Consider the following 23,256-nt stretch of genomic DNA (forward strand, 5'->3'; position numbering starts at 1 on the left):
AGGCGAACTTGCTTCCCGAGCAGTTTTAAGACTTTCCACCTTCCCCCCCCCCCCCCCCCCAACACCCCTTCTCTTAAAAAACAACCCGCCGCCCCTCCAGTCTCCTTTTCTCATGCTTCTGGCATCCTTGCGGGCATGTAGGCAAGCACCTCCGGCTGCGAGGCGGGAGAGATGCACTCGGATGTTCTTGTGGTTTGGTTTTGGTTTGTTTTTTTATTTATTTTACGAGCTCCCTGGGACACCCCCACCTTTTCCCGAGTGGGTCACCCACACCGGGGCAGGCAGCCCTGCACAAGCCCCTTATCAGGGATGTACGTTCCCCCCATCCCTCGCTGGAAATGTCTGGTGTGGTCCAAGCAATCCTGGTATTTGGGAAACAAAACTCCAGTGGTACCTCCTCTAGATACACCACGTTTAAACCAGGAAAGCCCGCTGCTTTGATTTCCTCCCCCCCCCCCCCCCTCCTCTCTGGAGCTGGAGAAATGGGTGGAGGAAGGGTGCAGGAACTATCAGGGAAGATTAGCAACATCTTACTGAAACGAGGCGTGTGGGTTTTTTTGTTGTAGCGATAAGGAGCTGCTGCTGGCTGTGGTTAACGCTAATAGTTGAGCCTTTACCATAATAAGGGCTGTTGTTCACATACTGGTGTCGTCTGACTGCCTGCTGACCCCAGACGCTCAACTGATTTCTGCCTTGCTCAGTCGAGGTAGAGGATGGGGCTTGGAGGGCCTGCAGGGGAAAAAAAAAAAAAAACCCTCTTTCTGGGTACAGGGGAGGGTGGAATGAGTCCTCTTGCTTCATCTCTCTCTGCTGTAATTCCCACTGCGCTGAAGTGGAGGTTTGCTGGATTTTGGGCAGCGCCGGTGCGGCGAAGAAAATCGGAGTTGTGCGTTTCTTTGCCAGCTAGCAAGTTTCTAGGAAACTCAGAAAAGGGGCTCAGCTCCTGCCAGGCAATATGATTTCAGGCTGCATCTGCGAAATAAAGTGACAGCTGACTGCTGGAGTGCAAGGGGGGCCGGAGCGGCGCAGGGCTTGGCGCTCAGACTTAAAATAGCTGCTGGTGGAGGATCAGCTTGTCTGTAGGGAGCTCCAGTAAGTCAGCACACGCCTGGGGGATCTGCCACACGATGTGGGGCTTTCGCATGATCCCTCTTCCTGCTCTACCTGCCCACGGAGAGGACCCAGTCACCGGTTGTAGCTGTTTCGGTGCTCGGTGTCTGACAGCAAAGCTGAGCCTAGCTTTCAGGCTCTGATGGGCCAGGCTTCAAAATGCCAATGGGGACGCTGAGGATGATTTTCCAAAGCACCTCTGCAGGTTAAATGAGAGGCTCTGGTGGAGTTGAAGACCCGTTCATGCCTATTTTCTAAAGCTTTGGTGAAAAGAACATTTACCGGAGACCGATTCCTGCGCTCCGGGTCGTGCGGCAGGCTGTTGGCTTAAGAAAATGGGATAGGAAGGAACCCCTGGTCCATTAGGGCAGGGCTGGGGGGATGTGGGGTTTGTTTTTCAGTTCAGACCAAAGTATCTGTTTAAATTTACACGCCTCCTGGCATGGGCGAGAGCATGTTACAGAGGCGTCTGCAGTTGTTTAGGTGTTTGAGCATTGGATCAATGTAATTGCCTTGTGCCTAAAGTGAGGACTCAGTGTTTCATGCTGCCTTAAGTTCCTTTTCTTGTCTTCTTGAAAGCTTTTTTGCAGTTTATGTCAGCAAGCAAGTTTTAGAGTTGACCCAAAGTTTAAACTTTGGCAGGAAGAGCACTGTGAAAAACAAAAACCAAAAAGGTAAAAAAAAAAAAAAGCTGACTCCCTATCGACTTCAGCTGCAGTCGCTTCTGTTTTGGTGGCTGCACTAACACTGTGAGCCAGAAAGGTCAATGTTGTCAATTAGCTGGCTTAACCTCATTTCCCCTCGAACTTTTTAGAGAACGCTGAAGCTTTCTTGCTTGGTCAGATTGATGTTGAGAGAAGGAGTGTGGGTGCTGCTAGCCTATGTTTCTGGGATCCAGCAACGTCATGTGTATGGGATGTAACTTTACTCCTCTCTGGTCTGCATCTGAGGACTTAACTGCTCCCCAACGGCTCGTTCAGCCCTTGGTCTCGGTTGCTGAATCTGCCACCACATGTGCCCGTTGCCCATCTTTTCAAAATGGGCACTGGCCTCGCTGAGGAGTCCAGCCCCTTGTTCCTTTACACGCCAGCAAGTAGCAAAGCAGATTTGCTTCACGGTATTCATAGGGTTAACCGTACGCAGCAAGGGAGGGGAGAGTCGTTACAGACATAGGTTTTCAATTGTGCAAGATGTTTAATGTGCCAGGTGCTTGATGCCCCGTAAAACTGCAGAGATGCATTGGGCGCACAGTACGTCCCCCTCTCACTCCCCTGAAATAAAACCCTGCTCCAACCCACACGTGCAGGCAGCCTCTGTATGTAAAAGATGGGATTTGTAGTGTGTCCAAAGGGTTTAAAAATAACCTGAAAGGGATGTGAAGTTGTACAAAGCTTCCAAAGCCAAATTCCCCCCTGCTGTTGCCAGTGAGAATGTGTGAGTGAGATGAGTAGGTCAGGAGCCAAAAAACCACGGTGGTGGGCTTCTCCTTTCATATACAAGTTGTATGTGTGTGGGTTTTCATTACAAGGGTCTGTTAGAGTAGATGGTAGCATCAGTTTTGATTGCAGATACACGACTGAGCCACCAGTGGGTTGGTGGGACTTAGTTTACCGGCTTCTTTTCAGATGGTAAAAACCCAAACCGTGCGAAAATCAACCCAAACGGGAACGGGAACTTAACCTTGCGACTGGTGAACGCTGCCCTCCACAAATCAATTTGATTCCTCCAGTTCTGCAGAGCTCTGTTTGCTCTCTGTGGTCAGAGTTAAAAGCAGCTCCTCAATCCTTGCTGCAAGCTGGCAGCGGGTAATTGGGACTCCCAAGTACTGAGAGACAAGGACATTTCTTGCTAATGAAGCTGACTTGCTGCCCCTGAGGCGTCCCACAAGGTAGATGATGCTGGGCATCACAGGTGAGGCAGAGATGCCGGGCTGGCTCTTTGCTTCCTTTCTCTGGAGGTGTGTTACAGGCGCGGTGGTGGGTTTGTGGATTTGTTGCTGCCTGGCATGAAAAGTGGAATTGGTCTGTGCACAGGGGGTGTAGAAATCCGGACTGCTAGGCGACGGAAGGACCCTGCGTGTTTCGGCGCTTCCCATGTGTACCCTGAGGACAGCTGGGAGACAGACGTGCTGTTTCCACTGGCCTGTGTGTGGGTGGCATCCCAGGGGTGTATTTTTATCTGGCAAGAGCCTTTCCCTCTGTTTGAGGTTTGGGACAATGTCGGGTCAGGGCTGAAGCAAGATTTCTCCTGCTGCGGTTGCTGCAGGGTACAGGGACAGCTTCTACGCAGCGTGTGTTCGGATGTAGGACCTGCCTGCATCACACCGCTTCCCCTTCCCATAGCCAGGTCAATCTTTTCTTTTCCTCCTTTGCTTTCACTTTCAATGCACACAAATAAGGGAGTTTGCATTTAAAGTGAGTGTTCTGGCAAATGCATACCCTCCTCCTCAGTACCTTGCTGCAGGGTAGCAGCTTTATGCGTCTTCATTGTGGTTTTAGGATGGAATTCTTCATCCTTCCCTTTGTCTTGTCTGGGGAGGGCAAGTTCTCAGCCGTACCTTTGCTGCCAGGTCTGTATATACGTGCGCAGAATTGGATCCCAGCTGGATCAGCCCGTTCAAGAGGAGTTGGTGGGGGATAAGAGTGCACAGGGACCTGGAACATCTTCCGAAAAGGAAGGTTTGACCCCGCGTTATCCTTGCACAGCGCTCGGCCTCCCGCCTGGTCCCTACAGCTGTGTCAGCCACAGGGTGACTCAGTTTCCCTGCTGCTCTTGGAGATCAGGCTTGGTGGCTTGCATGGTCATGTTTTTGCGTATGGGATGAAACTCAGCAGCAGAACAGCGGCATTTCTCTCTCCTCTGTCCCTTCCTCGGCATCAGTTGTACTGGAAGAGCATTTACGTGTCCTCGCCGAGACGGGCTGGGCGCACACAAAATGCCCCAGTGTTTGCCTGGAAGCTCAGCAAAGCCCGGGAAAGGGAAACAAGCACTGAAAGGTGAAGTGATTTCAGGGATGCACAGAATTGCATCCGGCATCTTTCTGAATGCTTTTCCGTCTGCATTAACAGCAGAGGTAAGAGAGAGCCCGGCTCTGGCTGTGGATTGCTCTGTGTGCACATGAATCAGCCAACAAGGGCGAGACTCTAATAAATTGAGGGCTTTGGGCTCCTCTGGCATTTTCGATGCTGATTGCCTGTGGAGGAGGTGAGAATTTGAACTGAAAAAGAGCAATTATCTTTCTATGCACTTACAAAATGCCCATTACTGTGGTATCCAGCTAGGATGGGGGAATGAGAGTTTCCCAGGAGGGAGGGGACTGTCTGCACCTGGCTGCCACCAGCTCCAGCTTTTTTAGTGACAACTTCTGTCTACTTAAAGGACAGAGCTGTGAAAAGAGGTGGAAAGAAGGCAAATCCATACACTGACTGAAATGCATCCTTGACTACAGCATTTTTAACCTGGGGACAGGGAGTGAGATTTCTAGGAAAAAGGACCGAAGCCCCATTCCTTCCACTTTTTCATCATAAACTCCCCAAAGCATGTAACAACTGTGTAATTACAGTGTTGTTACACGAAGAGGCCGCTAATTTGCCATGTAATTATGGCGTGACATGCTTTGATAGGCTTTATAAAATGAAGGGATAACACAGTCTCATGCTGGAATGCTGCACTTGAGCTCTCCAAAGCGAGCTGATGAGCACGTCCTGTGCCATCGTGCTCTCCCAAATCCATAGCAGATTGCTGGCAGGCAGGCAACAAGTAGCTGGGAGCTCTCCCCTGGGTCTGTGGTACGCTGGGTATTACCAGGGGAGCCAGCTTTTGAGTATGCTGATGTGAAAAAGCAGCGACTTGCGTCCTCCTGGATGGATCCCTGCCGTGTGGCTGAGCTGGGGGGGGGGGGGGGCAGAAGGGACAGGGTTTAGGGTGTAAAGGTTGTCCTGTGGTTAGACCTTGGGGTGATAGTTCGATGCTGGTGGCAAAATGGAAGGTGGCTTGGTGTTTGTTCTTCACCAGTTACTGTTTGGGTGAGAGCAGATACATCTCAGGCACTCCGGGAAGAGGTAGGTGTGAGTAAGACCAGACTTTTGTCTGAATACACTTTAGGGATGTAAACTTGCAGATCTGTCATCCCAAAGGGCTGTGGTACCAGTATCAGCTGGGATTTTGGGGAAGAAAGGAACAAATCCAGGTGGATTTGTCCCAGACAAGGAAAAAGGGTCTTTTTCTTTTGCACCATGGGCACAAGGTGAACAAATGACATGGTTTAGGAGAGCAAGTGTCATTGCTGTCCCTGGACTGGATCCAAAGGATGAAGCTCCTGGCATCTTCCAGCCTTACAAGTTTTGCTTAGGGGAAGGCCCTTGGTAAGATGGTGCCAGGGGACTACCTGAAGTGAAGAAGGTGGGGATGATCAGCCTTACTTGAGCATTAAAATGCCCCTGGAGCCAGGGCCTGACTCTTCATTGCACTGTGAGTTTGGGGATCCCCACAGAAACTGGGGTCTTCCTTATGGGTGCCTCCGTAGGTCGACACTTGACTCTCCAGATTTGCTTCTCGGCTGCAAGTTACGGGCCGGTTTGTGGCTTGTCTAAATCAGCGTAGCTCCACTGAAGCCAGGGATATATGCTCTGATCCAGCGTAAAGCCTCATCACTGCAGAAGCCAGTGGGACAAATCTGTAGCTGATAGAAACTGTACAGCTGTCTCGCAGCCAAAAATTGGGCCTGCATCCCCCCTTTTTTTTAACCCACGACATAGTTATACATCTCAGCTCTTTTGTTCCTCTTCCGTGACTAAGCTGCTCGCTGCCTGTGTTTCTTTTTTTTTTTTTTTTTTCCTTCATTGTGTAGTTTATAGTCTTCCAACTAGATACAGAAAAAAATTTGTTTGCAGCGCTGGCCAAGAAGGCTCTGGTTTCACTGGCGTCAGGCCATGCTTACATCTCCAGTCAAAATACTGCTGGTTAAACAATAAATATTTATTGATTCTCCTACAAGCTGCTACATTTTTCCCAGGTGCAGTGGAATTTGAGGGGGGGGGCCACTTGAGTCCTGCTGATGGCAAAATTGTGAGATGGCTCCAGAGATAACGGCTCTCTAGTGGTCTTGGATGCGAAGGTGACCCTTGTAAAGCTGCGCTCAGTCCTACTGTATGGCCCTGCACATCCAGCCTAGAGATCTGCTTCTGTCTGTCCCAGCTGCCCAGGTTTGAGTTGTGCCTGTGACTGCTGCAGGCTTTGGTGGTAATTATGCGAAAATGTGCCAATCTGCAAGTCGCTTTACCTGCCTGAATGTCTCCTTGAACACCGGAGGGACTTGCCTGCTGAGGGGATACATAATTTCATGTCAGGTCCAGAGAGGCGACAAAATAAATACTTTAAAAAAAAAAAAAAAAAAAAAAAAGGGTGGTTTCAGTTTGCTATTTGGTTGAAAGGCTCAGCCTTCATATCTCGATTGTAGACACCCGCCAGATCTGAGAGCCTGTAATATTAACAGGCTGCAAATGTTTGCATGCAAAGCCTGAGCTTCTGCAAGGCTGCATGTGTTTAGATGAAGGCAAAAGCTTTCGGCGCTTGCATTCGGAAGTGCTGTAAGCTGTTCTGTTCCCTTGTTGCATGTGGTGGGTGCCGCAGAGTAACTTATTTAGCCCTGGTTGGGGGGCAAACCCAGAGCTCTCCACCGTTGCTCACCTCTTTCTGAACTGTGAGATGAAACTACATGTTTTTGCGTTGGGTGTTTTTTTTTTTTCCTACTCAACCAGCAAAAATCTGAGGCCCGTTTTGCTCTTCTGTCCCCGTCAAGTCACTGGGGCAATATCTGTATGTACAGGACCGGGCAGGTGATTTATTTTCCCCCAACACCGCTCCTTGGTCTTGCTGACCATGCACAGTTTTTTGGCCTGTCTCAAACTGCTGTCGATGCCTGGCTCCCTCCACCCAGCGACCCGCACTGTGCATGGTGCAAAGTGGTCTTGTTGCTTGCAAAAATTCTGCCAGGATGCTGTGCTGGTGCAACGCCACCGTTCAGTCCCGCTTCTGGCTCCTGTAGCCACGCGGCCCGCGGATAAATACAACCTGCCAGAAAAATATTACAAATGCGGGGAAGAAATAGCAGCTTGCTTTCCCAGAGAGGAAAATCCCCTTGTTTCTGTGGCTCCCTCTGGTTTGGGAATGAGAGCGGAGGATCAGAGGTCACCGTGAGCCTTCAGCTGTTGGCTGTGTGCTGGCGGCAGCCCCCAGTGTGGATTGGGATGTGCAAAGTCGCAGGGCTCTGTCTGGGTCTGCGCTGCTGGGGCTCTGGGGCTGTAATTCCCGTCCCCGTCATCTCGCGGCTGCTGTCGGACGCAGCAGCCATCCCCTGCTCCAGCAAGCCACTGCTTTCCAGGTTTTTTGCTCCTGTTAAACCTTTCCTATAAAGCCAGACGAGGCAGAGAACTCCATCTCAGGTGGCTGGTGGAGAAGACCCAGCGTCATTCGAGCTGCAACAAGTGTCCGGTGGACTGAGCCGTGCCGGCTCAGCATCCCCCAGCACCCTGGGTGGGTTTGCAGGGGAATTGCTCTCCCGTGGCACATGGCTGTGCCCCAGGCAGGCGTAGGAAACCTTCCCTGCTGAAGACCCGTGTTGCTGGGGTGGCTGTGAAGCTGCAGGCTGGCTCCGAACCCCAGCTAAGCGTTCAGGGCTTGTTAATGAACGAAATGCATTTTCTTACACGGAGGGGATTTTAAATTGGCTCCACATGGATTATGTATGTTGTCGCACTTTCCCGGAGGGTGATGGCATGAGTAGGAATGTGGGTTTGATGAAAGAAGCCAGACACTGAGTCAAAAGCAGAGCGGCTCCCCCCGCACTCCCCTCCCCATGCCCCCTCTCCCCCCATCTCATTTCAAATATTTGACGTGATTCCAAGGCATTCTTCAGATGGCTGGTGGGGAGCGCAGGAGAAGCCAGCCAGTGGGACTCAGCTTTTTTTTTTTTTTTTAAATGCAGCATGCTTTTGGGGCCTCTGACCCCAAAAGATGTTGAAGAAAGGCTTGATGAGACCTGGTTTTAGGGGAAACTGAGGCACGGTGCTTCCCTTATGCTGCAGCAGGGATGTGGGAGCATCCCCAGCCGTGTGCTCCAGGTCTCTACATGCAGTATTTAGGCTTTCTTACAGTCTGTGTTAAGATCTACTGCACCTCTCCAGCTCCTCTACAGCACCAGGCAGGCCAGGACACATCTGCCTCTTGGGATTTCCAGTTTAGGTGTACGGTTGACTCTGATTTGGGCTGGGAGCTGGACTGGGGGGGGGGAGGTGAACGGCTCAGCCCTGCATCCCTCCAGGAACCAGGTGTCTTGCACAGCAGGATGAGGGTGGCTGGAGTCCTGGCCTGGGATTTCCACTGGGACGCTGCCACTCCTGGGCTGTCCTTGGAGGTCTCTGGATAAAACTGCTGACTAAGGGAAAGCTGCCGCTGATGTTGCAGCCAGCAGACCCCAGAAACTGGAGCCGGACACTGGGAAGCGCTTTGGGGTTTGTTTTCTGTTGCTTTTTTGTTTTCACCTCTGTCAGCACCATCTATCACAATAATCAAAATGTGGCTTTTTGACCCACATGAAAGTTTTTTTTTTCATAGGTGTCTGCATGTGTTTGTGCAAAACCACTTAATTTTGGTCAGTGCTCTGGAAGCACCAAGGGGTTTTTTTGTCACCTTTTAGTTTTGAGAAATTGTTTACCGAAACCTGAACCGTCAGGAGAAACAACTTGCAAAAGCTGAGTACTCCTGGCTTTTTCCACTGGAAAATTAAAAAAAGATGTAGTGGAACACGTGAAATTTGGGTCTTTTTTTTTTTTTTTCTTTTTTTACACATTATTGTTAGAAGCAGCTTTAAAATGCAATGCCAAGTGCTTTCTCTTTTAAAATGCTCAAGGCATGTTACCCAACCGCTCTGTCTCTCCAGACCGCTTCATGAGGTCAGTAAACACAATTCCTCCTCGTTTTGCAGCTGGAAGTGGGGAAAAACTCATTTACTCAATCCCCAGCGTCAGCCACAGGCGGCAGATGAGTCTGGCAGGTCGGTAGCAGCATCGTGGCTCCCCATCCTGTGCCCTGACCCTGTGGCTTTTCCCAGACCCGTCCTTTTGAAGGGATGCGAAGAAATTTGGGCTTGATGTCAGAGGGCTGTCCCTGGTTCTGGGAAGCCCGGTGCCGCCGCGGCGCTGGGAAAGTTTCGCTTTCCAGCGTCAGCAGTGGGGTTTCAGAGCTGTCACGGTAGCCGTGGCCCGGCAGGGTGGTTAGTCACTGGGGCTGGTTTCCATCCCTTTAAGCGGCTCCAGATTTGAAGCTGGCTCTTAAGCTTGCAACTTGAAAGGCCCCGGCTGTGCGCCTGTTTTGCCTTCGAGCTGGATGACTCTCGCGCGTTCCTGCTTTCAAACGACCGAGCCCCGAGCAGTCGGGGCCATATGGATCCTATAGAGTGACCTGGCTGCCTGTCGGACTGGCGTAACATCAACAAGGCGAGGAGGGAAGGGGGCTCGGCAGGGAGTAGGGGCTGTCCCTGCTCTGAGCTGGTCCTGTGGGGGCTGGACCAGCCCTCTCGCCGTTAGCCCAAGCCGTTTGGCATCTTCAGGTTGTGATCGAGAGCTGCCTCTTCCTTGGCTTCCCCAGGAGTTTGCAGGCTGCCTGTCCTAAGCACTCATTGAAAGGCAGATTTGGGCCTAAAAAAATTTTAAAATAAATAACAAAAAAAAGGAAGAAGGGGGGAAAAAAACCCAGAAAAAAAGCAAAGTGGAGGGATAGTGTGCCTTTAAACAGCTGTGCGCCAGCGTGTGTAACTGCGCTCGCTAATCTGGTGACTAATTCAGTGCGTTGCAAAGCAGCAGCGAAGCCAGCTGCCAAATCGGGCTGCGTCCCCGGCCGAAGGCTTGAGGAGTCATCAGGTCCCCTCCCTGCTTTCATCCCGCGCCCCGCCAGGGCGCCGTTCTCCCCCCCCCGCCAACTACCCCACCACTCCCCATGGCAATTTATTTACTCATCTGGAGGGCACAGCCCCGGCGGTCTCTTGACTCAGCAGTCCGGAGCCGATGGGAGCCACGGGAGCAAATTCCAGGCAAGAAACAATCTCATGACTTGTCTCGGAAAAGATTGCTCCGAAAAGATCCCCTTACGGTCACGGAGCGCTCCGTGCCCGCCCCTCCAGCAGAGCCCTGACGAGGCTCCCGATTTCCCAACCTTGGGGAGCCAGGGCAGTCAGCCAAGGCAGCCCAGGGGGACTCATTGGACCTTTCTCCCTTGGAAAAAGAGGGATGGATTTGGAGACAGGAGGTGGCCTGGGGGCCCTAGAGCCGGTGCCTGTCCCCACCCGGGGCACAGGGGTGTGGGGAGCCGGAGCTGGCTTGCCAGGGCAGGGAGCCCGGAGCTTGTGGATTTTTTGGGTCATTCCTCCTTTTTCTTCCCCCACTTCCCAGGGAGGGCTTTAAACCCTTCCATTGCCCTCAGGCAATTTCAGTTCTTTCCTCAGTGTTTTTACTCAGACACCAGTGTTGCCCTCGGCTGGGCTGGCACCGTGGATGATTTACGAACCCTATTTATGCTTTTTTGCCTGTTGGCTTTATTTCATCCTATGTGTCTCTCTCACCCTGGCCTTTTTTTCCCCACCTCCTCCCCATCCAGAGCCACTTGAGTCCCATCCCCTTCTGAAGGCACTTTGGGAGGTCTGGTCCCATGCCCAGTGTCTTCCCACGGGCAGGATTAGACCAGGTTGGGAATCAAGAATCTTTGCAAACCTGCGTTTTTCTGGGAGGAAGGCTGACCTCGTGGGCGGGCAGGGCTGCGGAGCTGACAGCTCTCTTACCTCCTTCGTACAACCCGGATCAAGGCTCGGGAGCTGTGACACGGCTCCTGGGGCTGTGACCGCAGGGACACAGGTCTCTGCAGGCGTCCTGCCTCCCTGGAAGGGTGCCCGTCCACCGCAGCGACCTTGCTGCCTTTGGAGATGGAGATGCCTGGGGAGAGGAACCAGCCTGTGGCTCCCACTCTCTATATTCTTACGATTTCACCCCAGCCCCTAAGCAGGAGGAGCTCCGGGCCGAGCTGCTGAGGACAGCAGGGAGGCTCGCACCCCCGAGCCACCCATGCAGGGCCCTGCCGAAGCTCCTCCAAGCTTGTTACGGTCGGTGGAGGATTCCCAGAGTTCCTGGCAGGGGCTCCCGGCTCCTGAGTCGCCAAATGACACCCCCTCCACCCCCTCCTCCATTTATATCTCCTCCTAATAGCCTCTTGGCCTGAGCAGCCGAATTCAATCAGCCCTTTCACCATCTGCTCCCAGGCACTTCTGCCGGGGAAGGCTCGGGGCCAGAGAGGCTGTAATTCCTTAATAGCTTCCGGATGCTGCGCGCAGGGTGGATGCGAGGGCTGTGAGTGTCTCAGCCTCTCTCCCCCCGCCAGCCTTCACTGAGGTTTCCAAGCTCAGGCTTCCTCTGGACAAATCCGAGCACCTCCAGCCGCTTTGATTTATCCCTGCCTGCCCTTCACTTTCCCATCTCTCCGGGCCAAGGCCAATAGGTGACATAATCCCCATCCTGGACAACCCTTGGCTCTGGGATGGGGATGACTGAAGCTGATGGGACAGCCCAGTTCATCGTTGGCTGCCCTCCCCAGCTCACTCCCACCTTCTTCATCTTCCCAGGGCTTTGTTTGGCCCAATCTCTGCACTGGTCCCTTTCCTAGAAGTCGGAGCTGGGAAAGACCTTCCTGGGATGATTTGGGAAAACCCTTGTTCTCCTGCATGGGGATGCTTGATAAACCTGGAGGTTACGTGGTGTGGCCCAGAAGGGGCAAAGCCCAGGAGCTCTGTGCTTGCTCTGGCATGGAGGAGGCTTAATCTTGGGGCTCTTCAGCTGGCTGGTGTGCTTGAGAAAATACCCTCGTTCTTTGCTTTCATTTCCTTGTCTGCTTAAAAAGAAATAATACCAGGAGAATCATTCCAGGGATGTTGTGAAATGAAATTGGTTTGACACCGGTGTTTCTGAGGCACTCTCTGGCATGGGCTGGAGAGTTTTGGTTCCCAGGTATCTCCCAGGGCCCTTTCTGGCCTCCATCACTCGAGGAGCTGAGCAGCTTGGTTCGCTCTCTGGGGACAGGGAGGTGAAACAGTGTCAGGCTGGCAGGCAGCATGCAGGGATGGCCTTGTCCCTTGTCCCCTCCTGGCCCCAAGGCCGATGTGAAGCCGACCCTCGTTCGCCTTGCCCCAGCAATACCTTTGCTTGCACAGCTTTCAGCCCAGCCAGCAAAATCCTGCCCCGTTTGTGGCTGCTGGGGTCATCTGCTGCCGTGCAAAGCACGGCTGTCTGAGGGCTGGCGGGTGGAAATGTTCAACGTGCAGTGGGTGCAGAGCGTGTGTGGTTCTTGTTTGTGGGCTGGGACACGGATGGTGCTGGTGGAGGTGTCATTTGGTGGCATTAATGGAGTGACAACCCTGAGGGCAGCCTGGGGAACTGAGGAGATGGGGCTGGCTCAGGCAGCAAAGCAAAGAGAGCAGGTCCTTTGCTTTGAGCATCTTTTGCCTCTTCTCCTTAGCTGGTTCTTTCTCCCCTCCTGTTAAGTGGTGCTGTGCTGAGAGATGCAGCTAGCCTAGGGAAGATGCTGGGAGTGTGCAGTGAATATTGCGAGCTACTTTGGGTTCGATTTCAGCTGCAGGGGGTTGTTGTGTATATTTGTGAGCCACAGAGAGGGAGGAAGGAGAGGAGGGGTCTGGGTACTTGCAAATGCAAGTCTTCAGTGGCAGTAAATCCAGTGATGCAAAGAAGTAAATCCGTATCTAGCGCAGGGGAATTAGAGGTATGTGGATCGTTACACTACCTGCCATCTCTTGGCAGCTGCTAGCAGAATTGACTATTTGCTCTAAGGAGTCATAAATAATTTTGTTGATTAAAATGATTGATTATCCTTGGTCTAATATTATTTAGTCAGAGCAAGCAGTGCTGAGATTTACCAGCCGCGCTCTGACCTCCCAACCCTGATCTGTTTGCAAAAAGCCTGTGCAATTATTTGTTTGATTTCAAAGCTAAATACCCTAATCTCTCCTCTACTCCTTTGGTAAGTGTAAAGACAACTGGACAGCTTAGCTTGATAGCAGAGACAGACCTGGAGTCCTCATGTGTGGTGGCAGGTCCCTGGGCAGAAGGGGACGAGGTGGTGAGATGGGGACTTGACAGTCACCAGGTGAGGACAGGGTGAAGCTCTTGGGCTTCTCCTCCTCTGCACGTACTCTCCTTGCTCATCGAGCGCTGCCTGCGCTTCCTGGGCAGAGCCGAAACACTCCCTGCTGTATGGAAAAAAAAAAAAAAAGATGCTATCAAAAGCCTGATATTAGAAAAAGGGCTTTCTCTGGGTAAGACGGCAGCAGCGATACCTCTGCAATCCATGGGGGATGTGATACGCTGCAACTTGCACCCTCCCATTGAGCAATCGGCCGCGGTTTGGTTTTTTTTTTCCGGCTTGGCTGTACCTCTGGCTGGCGTTGCCCTGAAGGGAAGGGTTGGCCAGGAAGGCTGCGGAGGTGGGGGTGGGACGGGCGGCAGGAATCTGCAGCTGCAGAGCGATGTGGCAAGCTTCACCCCCGTACCCTACTGCCCTGAGGCAGCATGTGTGCTCGGGAGGTGACCCGGAGCTGCCGAGCCTCCCTTCCTCATCATCAGCTCGATCCCATCTGCATCACTGGCTTCGTGATCTCTGCATCATGTGGAGATGGCCTAGGCTTGAGGAATGCCACAGGAATATACGCGGGCACTCGTGACCCATAGGCAATTTTATTGTATGGACACCAGCAATGTGTCTCCACAGCTGGTCCAGCCCTTCCAGATTTAACAAACATTCTTGATTTATGAATGAGAGAGCTGGTGAGTGGAGGAGAGCGCCTTTGATGTGGAGGGAGATATTTTGGGGGTTGAACATCATCCTAGCTTGAGGGCACTTCAGACTGTGTCCTGCCATGTGGTACCCTCGTGTCTGGCATGACGTGGCTTTGATTCAGCCTCGAGGCAAGGACACACAGAGATCAGTTTGTGCAGGACTTGGCCTGAAAATCAAGTGAAGGTTGGGGAATTCCTTGGGACAGACACATCGGAGGCATTTGGCTGAGCGTCTGCATGTCTAATCCCTTCCTGAGGCAAGGATAATTGAGGCTCCTTTTTGGGACCAGCAGGCTCCCAGCAGCAGGGACATCTATGGAGTCCATCTGCATCAGAAGTGTGTCGTATTATGGTGATGGGCTGCACAAATAATTGGTTTTTCATTCAGGGCATGGAGTCATTTCACGTGACTGGATACGCAATGAAACCATCACAAGCTGTGAGGTCATGTGTAGCTGCTCATAAAATGTGTTGGCACGGTGTGTTCTTCAGGTGTGTTTGAGCCAGCTTAGAGGGGTTGGGATCTCTTTGTGGGGAGATGAAGGAGCTCAACGTGAGTGAAAGTTCCTTGGCCCTTATCCCTGCTGTGAGGGGACAGCCCTGCCAAGAGATCTCGGCCTTCCCTTTTTACAATTCCGATCCTGACAGCATCTTCCTCGCACAACGCACTGCCGATTAACCTCAACCCGGCCTTGCAAAATCTCTGCTCTCCTTTTTCCGGGATACTATCACGTGTGGTTTGGCAGCCTCATCCTTCCCCAGAGCAAGCAGCCGGAGGCGTTGGAGCTGGATCCCCATTGTATGTCTGTCTGTATCCCCGGATGATGAAGGAGAGGGAGATTAATATCTAGAGGAGAGAGTGAGGGCTTGTTTGGCTGGAGAAATGCTCAATCTGAACTGCTCGGGTGTGATTACTGTAGTACCTTGGTAGCATCACGCGAGTGCTTTTGCCCCAGGGTAAATCTATGTCAAGGTACTGCGATGCGTCCTTATCCTTCTCTTGGGACAAATCCTCCAGTTGCATCATTTCTTCATCAGAGATGCCAGAAATGGCATAGTCCACCAGCGATTTGAGGTGACAACAGCAGAAATCCTGGTTTTAACCTGACTGGAAAGAAATGTACGTTCTCACGGATGGTGGGAAGCACTGAGTGTGGATGACCTGGATCACTGTCTCCTCCACAGAGTGCCGGAGCCCAGCCGTGGGTTTGCTTTGGGAGGGCTCCGGCCGTGCTCCTGCGGCTGTGGAAACCTCCCGGGCGGTGAAGCCAGCCTGGCTGGCCTTGCAGGGCTCCCAGCCCAGCCTGAAGAGAGCGAGGAATTTCAAGAGGCTTCTGGTCCCAGGCGTGAGCCATTTGAATACCTCGGGCACCCTTCCAAGAAAGCAAATGAATATCTAGTTGTTTGTTCGGTGGGGATCGCTGGGTTTTTGGAGTTGGGGTTTTTTTTAATCTTTTTTTCTCATTGCTGTTGAGCAATTTGAGCTTCGCTGCTGGGACTCGGGGTGTGAGGAGCCGGGTTTTAGCCGCTTGTTTGCAGAGAAGCATCTCCCGGAGCTGGAGCACTGATGTGGGGCAGCTGACACAGGCATGACCTGGACTTGCTATTTACACTTGACCTCCTTTCAGTCAGGGCTGGGTGTCCATTACAGGCTTTGCTGAGCCCACCCCACGCTCCCATTAGTGCGTGTGTGCCTGTGCATGGGGATTAGAGCTCTTTAGCAGCACGGTTAGCGGGGATTAGAGCGAATTATCACAGGGGAAGCATGTCTCACAGGTTTGCGTGAGGCAGGGAGTGTCCTCCCAGCCCTGCTAAGGAAGGATCGGAGGCAAACAAGCCTGAAAGTGAGATGCTAATCCTGTCTTCAGAGGGGACGCCCCGGCTCATGTGATGTTCGATTGGGAAAGCGGGAGGGTGAAGGGCGATAAGGATAAGGGCCTGACCGCCTCAAGGGGAGGCTTCAGCTCCCGCCCAGGAGCGGTTTGAGCACGTGGAGGTTGTTCTCGCTGCCTCGGCGTTGGCTGCAGCCTCCTGGTGTGTGGCTATCTCCAGAGCGCTGACCCGCGAGCGCAGCCTCCGCACGGCTTTTGCACAAGTTTAATTAACTCTGTCGGCAGGCCGGCAGGTTTGGGAAAGGCTTGCGCAAGTTTTTAACTGCAATGCTGTTAAATCTAAAGCGACAGGAGCCGTTTTGAAGGTGATTCAAGAGCTTTTGCCTTTGCGGGGAGAGGGGAGGGCTTGTACTGAGTTAACGGTGGTGCTAAACCACGCCAGCCTCGTAGCACAGCGTAACCTCTGCTGTTGCTTCATCTTGATGGAAAAATCTTTTTGCTGACTGCTTTGCATAGTTTTGATGAGCGTTGTTAAACCGTGGTCACATTCCCCAACCTCAGAGGTGGCTGCATCTTCCCGGTGCTTGCTTTTATCCATCCGTGCTCCTTCCAGCAGCTTAAAAATGGGGAGGACAGAGCGAAGCCCTCCACTGAGGGAAGCCCCACTTTGAGTGGCTGCAAGAAGATGAACTGTAGGTCCTGTCCCTGCCTGCTGAGACTGGGGAAACTTTCCTGTAATTGCAGCGAGCGTTGACTCAAACCTTGTGGTTTTGCTTAACTTTGGTCCAGAGGTTTCTCTAGCACTTCTTTTCCTCCTCTCCCCCACAAAAGCTGGGGAGGACCGAGCAAGCTGACCACCAAGCTCTGTTCCCCTGCGAGCTCCTGGGACTGCAGGGGATGCCGCTTTCCCAGGATCTCCATCCAACACCCACATTATAAAGCTGGGGGAGAGAGAGAGGGAGCGGAAAGAAGCCTGAACGAGGGCAGCAGGCAGGCTTGGAGGGCGAAGCCTGTGACTTTGATAGCATCAGGATAGTGGGTGAAGCATCCTTTTACCTGCTGGTGCTGGTGGCTGGTTTCTCGCCAGCTGCAAGATACCCAGAGCCGAAACAAACCCTCCTTCAGCTTTTGGTTGTTCCTGTGTCCAGTTTTCCTCAGGACACATCTACCCCAAGCACCCTCTTCTAGCAAGCTTGCACCCAAGCGAGGATGACTCCATTTTACAGACATTTACGCCGAAGCCTGGGGCTGAGCAGAGCATCCTGACTTCTCACCCTCATTTTAACCTTTACCCTTCCTCGGTCCCTTCCATGCTCTAAGTGCTGAGAGTCCAAACTTGGAAGAAATGCTTTTATCTGCATTTAGGGAAGACAGTTTTCAGGCCTTTTATTTAGGGGAAGAGCTCACCCCAATGACACACCACATCTCCATAAGAAAGCTGCTGAATGCCGGAAGAAAGCCGGCTTTGTTGTGCTTTCTGCAGCGCTAAGCAGTGTGGGCTTTCGGTTTCCTCTCTTGTTTTTCTCTTGAAGCCCAGCTTTCATCTCAGAGTATTTATTTTTCACTGCTTGAAGGAATAAAAAAAAGACTTCTTTTTCTTTTTCTTTTTTTTAAAAAAATAAATATATTTATTTTAAATTAAAATAGCAAATGTCTGTGCCTTTTGTGCCATTCCTTGCAGAGGGAAGCAGGGCCCATCTCTGGCGAGTTGCTGCAGGAAGGAGAACCACATCTCCCCTCCATACTGCTTGGTTCTCTGCCTCTCTCCTCCCATCCCATCCCCACATCCCCAGCAAATACCTCTCCCTGTGCTCAATCCTTCTCCCCATCCATCCTTGCTTCCCAGATTTTCCTCTGTTCCCTTTTTTCCCAGCTTTCTGTCCCACTTTCCCTTTCCCTCCCCTGAATTTCGCTGCCCTTTCGGTCCAAGGAGCCCTAATTGGAACAGGCCGGCTCCTCTCCTGCTTCCTGCGTGGGAGTGAGAGGCAACGCTTGTGAAAACAGTTCAAAAGTGCAGACAAATTTTTGCCTAATCCTGCCTAAATAACAGGGGGCTCAGCCGGGGTTATTTGCCCGGGCGTCCCCTCTCCAAAGCAGGGGGCACCTGGGAAAGGCAAAGCTGCCCTGGGGGGAGTGGAGGTGCCTGATGGTGGTGGTGGAAACCTGAGATGGAGAGATGGTGCCTCCACGGTGCCCGGACTGCTTCGACGGGGAGCGTGGGAAGGGTCTCGGCTCCCGGCCCCCCTCTCCCCAGCCTCCTCTTATCCTGAGAAAGGTTTCTCGGCTGCTGAACCCTGCCAGCTGGGGGATGTTGGGAAATCTTCTATGTTTCAGCTTCCCCCATCACTAACTCTGCCCTAGTTTTGGTCCTCATGAAGGCTGGGATAGACGGGGCTTGGTGCAGTGTGGGGACGAGCTTGGGCAGCGTCGGGCTTGGTGTGGACTGGAGATGGGGGCTACTGGGGCTTGGTAGTCAACAGGCTCACAGTGGGCACGTGGGAAGAGGGTAGGAGAAACTTGGAGCCTCTGAGAAACTCTTCTTCCTCCATCGCAGGCATCCAGGGGTGGGGGGACATCCTGGGCTGTGGACACCTCGAGGTGGGGCAGGGCTGGTGGCTGTCCTGCGTGGGGGCTCAGGGGAGGATCTCAGCTAGCTCAGGGCTCAACGACTGAGGTCTGTTGAGGGAGACAGGCACAAATTCATGCAGCCCTGGGATGCACAGTCCCAGGATGCACAGTCCCAGAGAGGTGAATTTTCTTGACTCTCTGCAAATGATCTGGTTTGAAAGCAACACACATCTGCTTCCAAACTTGTCCCCATGCCGCTTTCAAGCCACCAAAAGGCCTGAAATCTTCCTGATTCAGCGTGCTGCGGGGTTAGTCTCAGGCCTGGGAAGGGGAGGATGAGGAGGCTGGGCAGGGAGCGGGCTTTTACCTGAGACAACAGCGTGTTGAGTTCCTGACCTTGGTGTCCATCCATCAGAACAAGGGCGGGAGGAGGCCGCTGGGTCAGCTGGCTCCACTCTGACCTGCCGTACATCCATTTACACGCAGGCTACCGGGTAAAGTAGCAGGGACCAGACAAGGACACACTGGGGCTTTTGATGGGAAAAAAAGTGAGTGGCCGAGGGGAGCTTTAAAGAGGCATTGACCCTGAGTGGAAACTCGGGTGAAAAATGACTTTACTCCCATCCTCCTGCTCAGAGCATCTTTTTTTCCTTTACTGCCATTTATTTTGCTTATGCAATCAGATGCTAATGCTTTGGCGTGCAGCGGAGTCGCTTGCATTTTAAGGTCAAAATCCCTAAAGTTTGTAAATCGTAGTCCTTTAAAAAGATCAGATGCGTAGAAATAGTTTATACATGCGGAGCCTGGGGAGAGCAGACTGGGAATTTGACTGGGAGATGAACTCTGTGATCTTGGCCTCTTTTATCCCTTTGCTGGCTGGGTTTCTCTCAGGCTCCACGTCTGTTGGTGCAACCACCTAGCACAAGTGGGGTGGCGGGTTTTGGGCAGATCCCCCTTAGCATGAAACTCATACAGAGATGCAGCGCTGGCTCTCAGCAGTGTCAGGGTTGTTATTATCCTCTTGTCTTTCTGAAGTCCTGTCTCCAGGGATGTCAGGGAGCTGGAGGAAAAATAGGGATCCCCTTTTGAGAAGCCTCCAGGGTCTTAAACTGAGCCCCCAGATCCCTCCTTGCTTTGGAAAGCTGCAGCCAGATGAATAGATGTCCCTCTCTGCCTTCCCACCGTGCAAGGCAAATTACTTATCTCTGTTCTACAGATGCTGGCGATGCTGGTGACATAATTTTCCAGAGCAACTGCAACTCCTGTTAGTATTTAAAAATCAAACCATAACACCCTGCCTGGTCTCCCAGGAGGAAAATCAAATGCAGTTCCCTGTCAGTGCAGCGGCAGCAAGAGGAGGACATGGCATCTAGGCAGCAAACTGCACGTGGCAGCCGTGTCTATGAGGCTTTAATGGGCGTCGTAAAACCCATACAGCAAACACAGCCTGGGATGCAACACTGTGGTCGCCTGGCCCCTGCTGCTGCGCTTGCTTTTCGGATTAAAACCCTGAAATTTCTGAACCGAGCTTAGGTGTAACAGCTGGGGTTGGTGCTGGCTGACGCTCCTTCCCATACACCCGTGTGTGTGCACGCATGCATGTGTGTGTGTACTTTGTGGACAGCATGAGGTACACAAAAGGAGACATTTTATTTGTGCAAGATTTGATTAAAATCTTGGAAACAGGTTTCAGATGGCAGTGAAAGCTGAAACCGGGGGAGCTAAGCCCAGGTTGCTTTTGTTACCGAAATTCTGCTTGGCTGTGACCTTTATGCATCCCAGGCTGAAGGTGAAGGACTCGTCTGCAGGCACTGGGGGACATCACCAGGGCTTGATTCTGCTTCCTGAGATGCAGCTCCCCTGCACCCAGCAAAGTTGCATTGGGCAGAGCTGGATAAAGCCCATCGTGCTCCTCGGACACGCAGGGACTAACAAAGAAAATGATATTTACGTAATTTCAGTATCTGAAAACCAGCAGAGGCAGAATTTCGATTAAAACTTGTCTGTCCCCCCCGTCTCTTTCAGATCACACGGCTAAGACTTGTCCACAAACACGTATGCTGAGCTTTATAAACACGTTTAGTTTTACACGTGTGAGCTTTTCTATAGATGTGGGACACTGCTGACTAAAATAAGGCTTCTGCAAGCGTTAGCAGGCTTGGGGCTTTTTGGCTGTTTTGTCTTCTGAAGAATTTTTAACAAGTAGCTACAGTCTAACAGGAAAAAAAGTAGATGATGTTTCAATCCTAAATCTGCCGAGTACAACGTATTTTGAAGGAGAAGTCTTGAAATGCACATTTTGGTTTATTTTGGTGTTTAAATAGAAATCTTCCTCTGGCACTTCGCTTTTTAAATTTTTTTTTTTTTTTAAATTTGGAAACAGACTGTTTGCTTCTGTGATGACCTCTCCCTGGGAATCACTTTTAAGTCTTCCCTGTTTTGACATATTGTTTGTGCAGAGCTCAGCGTTCACCTTACTAAACCGAAACCTTATCCCCCGCTACTGAAAAATTGATTTGCTGGCTATGTGCAAACCCAACCCCATGAATCCTGCAAGAGAAAACAGGGAGGATCAGTGATAGGTACTCGCTTGTATTGCAGAGATAAAAACACAATTTTGCACGCACCTCACCTTGCCCTGCTGCTCTTCATGGCTTGCCTAAGGAGGTCATCTCCACGCAGGTTTTTGCGAGTGATTCAGTGTAAAAATTGGGGGTTAGAAACGTTTTTCTTAGCCTAACTCTGACTCATCTTCCCATAGCACCCGGGAGCAGTGAACTGCCGTTTAACCAGCCGGTGGAGGGGAGCGGATTCCTGGGTGGTCCCTGTAACCACAGAGCACAGAAAGCAAAGCATTAAAATGTAACATGAGGATGAAGGGAAAGGGGCACTGAACCACTTTCTCCCAATGTTATCTCAACGCAGCAGATGGAGAACAGAGATAGCGAGGGTGGCTGCTCATTTTTCCGTGCCCTCTCCAGCCAAATCCAGTAGATAATGAAGTGTAATTTGCCAAATAGCCTTTGAATGTATTATTTGCTGTCGAAGGTCCTGATACTTCCACTGTGGCAGGCAATCTTTGATTTACGTGGTGGGGTTAGGGGGGAGGAATCGGGTCCCAAGAGGCTCGGTGTTGGGAATTTTACTAGTCCCACCTGAGCAAAGAGTCACGCAAATCATTACTTGAGTGCCTTGGTGACTAACGTTAGAGGGAGCTGCAGGTAGAGGAGGTGATTTTGCATGTCTTTTATTTGGGGATGATAGGTGGAGGGTGCAAAGATGGAGACAGAAAAGTTACTCTGTTTTGGCTTGGCGGTGGAATTGCATTTGGTGCATCCAGCTGATGATTTGGGGACGCTTTGCACCGTGGTCAACCTCACCCTGTGCCACAGAGCTGCACATGGATGCTTATTGACCCAACCCCCCGATTCCCACTTGCAAAAAAACCCCCAACATTGTGTTGTTTGGACTTGTTGTGGAGGACCCGAGTGGAGCAGGAACCCCAGACTGGGTCGGACTGGAAAGCAGCGCTGTTGCACTGGGCTGCCCGTGCTCGGCAGCTGCAGCGCTGTCTCGTTGGATTAGGGGTGCACTCAACGGTGCTTGAAACAAGCGCTCGCCAGCATTTCGCAGGTATAATGGCTTATTAAATCAGAGCTTAAATTAATTTAGAGTGATGGTAAGCCTAAGCCGAGGTGGCTGGGGTTTCCACAAAACAGAGAATTCTTTGATTTTTGATGTCAACATCCAGATGTTCGTGAAAACACCAGAAGAGCTTGCGCATGTTGTCATTTTTCCACTGAGAAGAGTTTTCATTGAAAAATTTCCAATAGGCTCCACTGCTAAACCAGCCTCAGGTGGAAGATTGACACAGGAGACCGATAAAGTTCAGTCATTTGAGATGGCGGTTGTACGAGGCTTTCCTTCTCTGTGAAAGTTGTTTTTCAGGAATGCCTAAAATATATGAAAAACAGCCAAACCTTTATTCAGATCGAGGAGGTTCTTTTTTTCTCAATGTTGCTTTTGTTTATGAAACTCTTTGGCTACAAATACCCGCCTCCTTCCAAATAAATTAGAAAAAGGGAAAAAAAAAAGAAAGGAAGAGCTTTGCTTCTCATCAGGACTTACTCCAAGGCCCGGCTCTTGGCTTGGCCCCGTGCTCTCCCACGGGGGCGACTGAGCATTGTTCAGTGACTCACTCCGAATCGCGTCGCTCCGTGCTATGGGCTGCACATGATGTAACTCTGTGCTAATGTGGGATTTTCCAGCTCTTTGTTTTCCCTCCCTCCTCGAATGGGTTTTCTGCTGGTTCTTCATCCTTCCTCAGCCTGCTGTCAGCTTTTTCCAGGATTGCCCGTGATTCTTTAAAAATAATTTTTTATTTTTCTTTGGCCTGAGATGCCCTGAGGTGGAACGGTAATTCAGAGAGGCTTTTCTCCCTGCTTTCTTCCTCACCCTGGTGTGGGACTCTTTACCTTCACTGGCGTCTGGAGCTGCTCAGCTATCTCCCAGGCTCCAGACGCCACCTGGGGTGATGAAGCCCAGCAGGCTGATGTCTGGAAAAGTCTTTGATATCACCGTCAAACTTCCACGTGGTTGGCTTGTAGGGAGACCATGTGCACCATGTAACCTAGCTTGGAGACATGGCTTGTTTATGCCCTTTAAGTACAGGCTTATTATAACCACAAGGTTCTTTTTCCTGTATTTAAGAATGGACTCATGGACTTGCAGGGTTTAGGTGTAGGGCTAGAGGCTCTGGATGTGAACATTTCAAAAAAAAAAAAAGATTTCTCTGTTCTTCTGACAATTCAATGGCCAGCACGACTCCTGTCGTCTTTCCCAGTCCCATGTCCTTA

At 51.5% G+C, this 23,256-nt stretch overlaps 1 protein-coding gene across 3 annotated transcripts in view; it reads left to right on the plus strand.

Moving 5' to 3' along the window:
* ETS1 (ETS proto-oncogene 1, transcription factor) overlaps nucleotides 1-23,256 on the plus strand; it is a 78,234-nt gene that overhangs the window by 30,049 nt on the left and 24,929 nt on the right. The gene's annotated exons all lie outside the window — the stretch shown is intronic.

The sequence above is a fragment of the Strix aluco genome, chromosome 23 (assembly GCF_031877795.1).
Source record: "Strix aluco isolate bStrAlu1 chromosome 23, bStrAlu1.hap1, whole genome shotgun sequence".
In the NCBI taxonomy this organism is placed as follows: domain Eukaryota; kingdom Metazoa; phylum Chordata; class Aves; order Strigiformes; family Strigidae; genus Strix; species Strix aluco.